Genomic DNA, 6,343 nt, shown 5'->3' with positions numbered 1-6,343 from the left:
TGGTTTTATTGACCTGCTTTACAGCTTTTTTAGATTCTATATTGTTTATTTCTGCTCTGATCTTTATTATTTCTCTTCTTCTGCTGGGTTTGGGGTGTCTTTGCTGTTCTGCTTCTATTTCCTTTAGGTGTGGTGTTACATTTTGTATTTGGGATTTTCTTGTTTCTTGTGATAGGCCTGGATTGCAATGTATCTTCCTCTCAGGACTGCCTTTGCTGTATCCCAAAGCATTTGGATTGTTGTATTTTCATTTTCATTTGTTTCCATATATTTTTAATTTTTTTCTCTAATTGTCTGGTTGACCCATACATTCTTTAACCTCGGGTGTTCTTTAACCTCCATGCTTTTGGAGGTTTTCCAGACTTTTTCCTGTGGTTGATTTCAAGTTTCATAGCATTGTGTTCTGAAAGTATGCATGGTATGATCTAATTTCTTGTATACTTATGAAGGGCTGTTTTGTGACGCAGTCAGTATGTGATCTATCTTGGAGAATGTTCCACATGCACTCGAGAAGAAAGTATATTCTGTTGCTTTGGGATGCAGAGTTCTAAATATATCTGTCAAGTCCATCTGATCCAATGTATCATTCAGGGCCCTTGTTTCTCTTTTGTTACCTTGTTAGCTCTTCTTGATGGATAGACCTTGTAATTATTATATAATGCCCTTCTTCATCTCTTGTTACAGCCTTTAATTTAAAGTCCAGTTTGTCTGAGTATGATTACTCCAGTTTTCTTTTGACTTCCAGTAGCATGATAGATAGTTCTCCATCCCCTCACTTTCAATCTGAAGGTGTCCTCAGGTCTGAACTGAGACTCTTGTAGACAGCAAATAGATGGGTCTTGTTTTTTTTATCCATTCTGACACCCTATGTCTTTTAGTTGGAGCATTTAGTCCACTTACATTCAGTGTTATTGAAATATATGGGTTTAGAGTCATGTCTGTAGGTTTCATGCTCAGTCAGACCCTAGGTCTGTCTCCAGCCCACTGCTGGGGCCACAGTCAAACTGGTGTGTACCTTATCTTCCCTTCTCCCAGAGGCAGGACTCACTGTGGAGTCGTGTGGCCTCTGTCTGGGCTACTTGCACACTGCCAGGCTCGTGGTGCTGATTTGATGGGCTCTGGCCTATTAGCCAGGGTGGATCTGTAAGGTGCACAGGGGCAGGAGGGGCAGGCTTAGCTCACTTTGTCATTGGCGGCCCCCTGTGGGAGGGGCCCTGCAGCACCAGGAGGGAGGCAGATCCGTCGGAGGGATGGATCCACAGAAGCACAGCGTTGGGTATTTGCGCAGTGCAAGCAAGTTCAGTGATGAGACCTGGTTCCTTTTGGGATTTTGGCTGGGGAGTGGGAGAGGGAGATGGCACTCGCCAGCGCCTTTGTTCCCCGCTGAGCTGAGCTCTGTCTTCCTGGGGCTCAACAACTCTCCCTCCTGGTGTCCTCTTGCCCTCCCGCTCTCTGAGCAGAGCTGTTGACTTTTAACATTCCAGATGTTAAGTCCCGCTGGCTGTCAGAACTCACGAAGTCTGGCCCCTCTGCTTTTGCAAGCCAGACTTCAGGGGCTCTGCCTTGCTGGGCGGGCTGCCCCTCCACTGCCCCGGCTCCCTCCTGCCAGTCTGTGTGGCATGCACCGCCTCTCCACCCTTCCTGCCCTCTTCCCTGAGCCTCTTGTCTACACTTGGCTCCAGAGAGTCCGGTCTGCTAGTCTTCTGGCAGTTTTCTGGGTTATATAGGCAGATGTGGGTGGAATCTAAGTGATCAGCAGAATGAGGTGAGCCCAGCATCCTCCTATGCCACCATCTTCTCCAGATGTGACATTTTCATGTGTGGTACAAAAAATACCTTAAACACAACTAAAAATACCCAATGTCATCAAAATAAAATGCAATCAGCCACTGTCCTATAAAAACAATTACATTAACCAAGTAGTGATATATATGTCATACACCTATATGAAACATATTGTATATAATATATAGTTTGTATAATATACAGTGTATAATAGGTATATAACATTTATTACATATATACACAAAACATATATTAGTAAGTAATATACAATATAAAATCAAATATTGTAGGGGCACCTGGGTGGCTCAGTCAGTTGGACGTCCGACTTCAGCTCAGGTCACGATCTTGTGGTCCGTGAGTTCGAGCCCCGCGTCAGGCTCTGGGCTGATGGCTCACAGCCTGGAGCCTGCTTCCGATTCTGTGTCTCCCTCTCTCTCTGCCCCTCCCCCGTTCATGCTCTGTCTCTCTCTGTCTCAAAAGTAAATAAATGTTAAAAAAAATTTTTAAAAAATCAAATATTGTAATAGTAAAATATAATCCAAAATAAAATTAGAAAATACACCATGCTGAAATCAGAAGTCCATTAGAACAAATAGATTATAAATTTTTATGCAGTTTTATGCAGAATTGGATTATATTGTATGACCCAAGTGAAATTTTTTTAATCTTTTTTTTAAAGTTTATTATTGACAGAGAGAGACAGAAGCATGAGCATGGGAGAGGCAGAGAAAGGAGGAGACACAGAATCCAAAGCAGGCTCCAGGCTCCAAGCTGTCAGCACAGAGCCTGACGCAGGGCTCAAATGCACAAACCGCAAGATCATGACCTGAACCGAAGTCAGATACTTAAATAACTGAGCCACCCAGGCACCCCACAACCAAGTGAAATTTGGAGAGCTTTCTGCTCTCCAAAGATAAATCCTGACTATATGTAAACATGCATGCTGATTAGAAGCCCTCTTCCCCAAAGTGAGAAGACCAAAGTGAGAAAGTCACTTTAAAATATAATAGGAAAATGTAAAGCTTTAACAACACATAGGAAGATATTTTCTGATTTAGAAAATAGAGGATACATAATGACATAGGCAATGAAGAATCTGTGGATAAAATATTAAATTCTTACAGGAAAGAGGCTTATAACAAAAAATTAGCCTATAGTAACCTAATTTTACTTTTGCATGGAGATACACGAAATTAAACTAAATGCCTTCAGATTTTGATTTTTAATAGGAGAAAATTTGATTTGCAATTAATTACTATATGCAATTAAAATGCAGTCACTATCTTCACTCTTTAATATTCTGAAAATTTAAGTTTTGATATATTTTATGACAATAGTTTTATTTTTTTCATCTTTTTAGTTTATTATTTTTTTAACAATTGCAAATGTTTTATTTGATAAGGGGTTAATATCTAAAATGTATAAAGATTAAAGATGGGCAGAGGTCCTGAATGGACAATTTCCCACAGAAGACATAGACGACCAACAGACATATGAAAAATGTTTAATACCACCAATAATCAGGGAAATCCAAGTCAAAACCACAACAAGACACCATCCCACACTTCCCAGAATTGCTGAAACAAAAAATAGAAGCAATAACAATTGCTGTTGAGGATGCGGAGAATAAGAAACATTCATGCCCTGTTGGTGGGATAGCAAACTGGTGCAGATACCGGAGAATGTAGCGTGGAGGTTCTTCAAAAAATCAAAAATAGAATTACCATACATCCAGCAACTCCACCACCAGGTAATTAACCCAAAGAAAACAAAAACACTAATTCAAAAGGATACATACACCACTATTTTCATTGAAGCATTATTTACAATTTACATATCTAATAATCTCTAGATATGAAATCAACCCAAGGGCCCACTGATAGATGAATGGACAAAGGCAATATGGCACACAGCACACACACACACACACACACACACACACACACACACTGAAATACTACTCAGCTGTAAAAAAGAATGAAGTCTTGCCATTTGCAACATTACACCCTATAGGGTATAATGCTAAACGAAATAAGTCAGAGAAAGACAAATACCACATGACCTCACTCATATGTAGAATTTAAGAAACAAAGGCCTGTGTCATCCGCCATTTTATGCGAAGCAAGGTGGCCTCCACGTTCCCAGAGCGTCCTCTCCGCTTCTGCCTCGACCGCCTCTTGATAACAGACATGTCTCGCCATGAGCTGTGGCGGTGGCGGTGGCGGTGGCGGCTTCCACTGGCGCGGAGGAGGCGGCGGCCGGGGCGGCCTCCACGACTTCCGCTCCCCGCTGCCTGGCATGGGCCTCAATCAGAACTGGGGACCAATGGGGCCCAGCCCGGGCCAGGGTGGCCCCAAGCCCCGAATCCCCCAATCCCACCACCACCTCCGCACCAGCAACAGCAGCAGCCACCGCCGCAACAACCGCCGCATCAGCAGCCGCCTCCACCGCCACATGACTCGTCCAAGCCCGTCGTTCCTCAGGGACCCAGCCCAGCTCCCGGAGTGGGCAGCGCTCCACCGGCCTCCAGCTCGGCACCGTCCGCCATTCCCCCGACCTCTGGGGCCCCCACGGGGCCAGGCCCCACCCCGACCCCGCTGCCCGCTGTCACCTCGGCGCCCCCTGGGGAGCCACGGCCCGAGCTGTCGAGCAGCGGTGTCCCCACCACCCCCCCTCAGGCCGGGGGTGCCCCCCCCCCCCGCCTCCACCCGCAGGCGGTCTGGGCCCCGGTCCTAAGCAGAACCCGGAGGCCGGAAAGGCGGCAAAATGCCAGGCGAGCCGAAGCCTGGCAGCGGCCCGGGCCTAAGCACTCCTGGCGGCCACCCCAAGGCACCACACCGAGGCGGCAGGGAGCCCCGGGGAGGCCGGTAGCACCACCCACCCTACCACCAGCAGCACCACCAGGGGCCCTCACCCGGGCGGGCGCGGTGGCAGCAGCGAGGAGAAGATCTCCAACTCGGAGGGGTTTAAAGACAACTTGTCTCTCTTGAGGAGGCCTGGAGAGAAAACTTACACTCAGCGTTGTTGGTTATTTGTTGGGAATCTACCTGCTGATATCACAGAGGATGAATTCAAAAGACTATTTGCTAAATATGGAGAACTAGGAGAAGTTTTTATTAACAAAGGCAAAGGATCTGGATTTATTAAACTTGAATCTAAAGCACTGGCTGAAATTGCCAAAGCTGAACTTGATGATACACTGATGAGAGGTAGACAGCTTCGGGTTCACTTTGCCACACATGCTGCCACCCTTTCTGTTGGAAACCTTTCACCTTATGTTTCCAATGAACTGTTGGAAGAAGCTTTTAGCCAGTTTGGTCCTATTGAAAGGGCTGTTGTAATTGTGGATGATCGTGGGAGGTCTACAGGGAAAGGCATTGTTGAGTTTGCTTCCAAACCAGCAGCAAGGAAAGCATTTGAAAGATGCAGTGAAGGTGTTTTCTTACTAACAACAACTCCTCGTCCAGTCATTGTGGAACCACTTGAGCAATGAGATGATGAAGAAGGCCTTCCTGAAAAACGTGCACAGAAGAATCCAATGTATCAAAAGGAGAGAGAAACCCCTCCTCATTTTTCCCAGCATGGCACATTTGAGTATGAATACTCTCAGTGATGGAAATCCCTGGATGAAATGGAGAAACAACAAAGGTAGCGACTTGAAAAAAACATGAAAAATACAAAGGACAAATTGGAAAATGAAATGGAAGATGCTTATCATGAACATCATGCAAATCTTTTGCATCAAAATCTGATGAGACTCCAGGAAGAATTAAGATGCATGGTAGAACTTCACAATCAAGAAATGTAGAAATGTAAAGAAATGCAGCTAAGGCAAGAAGAACAACGTAGAAGGGAAGAAGAGATGATGATTCGTCAATGTGAAATGGAAGAACAAATGAAATGCCAAAGAGAGGAAAGTTATCGCTGGATGGGCTACATGGATCCAAGAGAAAGAGACATGAGAATGGGTGGAGGAGGAGCAAGGAACATGGAGATCCCTATGGTTCAGGAGACCAGAAATTTCTACCTCTAGGTGTGGTGGTGGCATAGGTTATGAAGCTAATCCTGGAGTTCCACCAGCAACCATGAGTGGTTCCATGATGGGAAGCGACATGGTAAGAATGATGTTGGCTGATATTGGAGTACTCATTCACTTCAAGTGGATAAGCTATTAATCTCAAGGCAATATCCCACAACATGAGACAAGAAGGAAAGCCACAAATTTTAGACTCAGGAAGAGTCTGGGATCAGGTGAACTGTGTCCAGAAAACCAGTGAGTAAGAGGGCAGAGGAATGAGCAACCTAATTGTTGTTAATAAAGACATTTTAAAATCAGAAAAAAAAGAATTTAAGAAACAAAACAAATGACCAAAGAGAGAAAGAGACATTCAAAAATGCTCAAACTCTTAAATACACAGTACAAACTGTGCTGACAGATACTTAACATAATCTCGTTTTATTTTATTTTTTCAATTCTTAAATTTTATTTATGTTTTTTTAAAATTTAAATCCAAGTTAGTTAACAGATAGTGTAATAATGGTTTCAAGAGTAGAATTT

At 44.2% G+C, this 6,343-nt stretch overlaps 1 pseudogene; it reads left to right on the top strand.

The window, feature by feature from the left end:
* Positions 1-3,984: 3,984 nt before the first annotated feature.
* Positions 3,985-6,081, top strand: LOC125918001 (splicing factor, proline- and glutamine-rich-like; annotated as a pseudogene).
* The last annotated feature ends 262 nt before the right edge of the window (positions 6,082-6,343 follow it).

This window comes from Panthera uncia, unplaced genomic scaffold (assembly GCF_023721935.1).
Source record: "Panthera uncia isolate 11264 unplaced genomic scaffold, Puncia_PCG_1.0 HiC_scaffold_362, whole genome shotgun sequence".
Taxonomy (NCBI): domain Eukaryota; kingdom Metazoa; phylum Chordata; class Mammalia; order Carnivora; family Felidae; genus Panthera; species Panthera uncia.
Note: the sequence above shows the minus strand (reverse complement) of the source record. Positions and strands in the feature narration are given on the sequence as shown.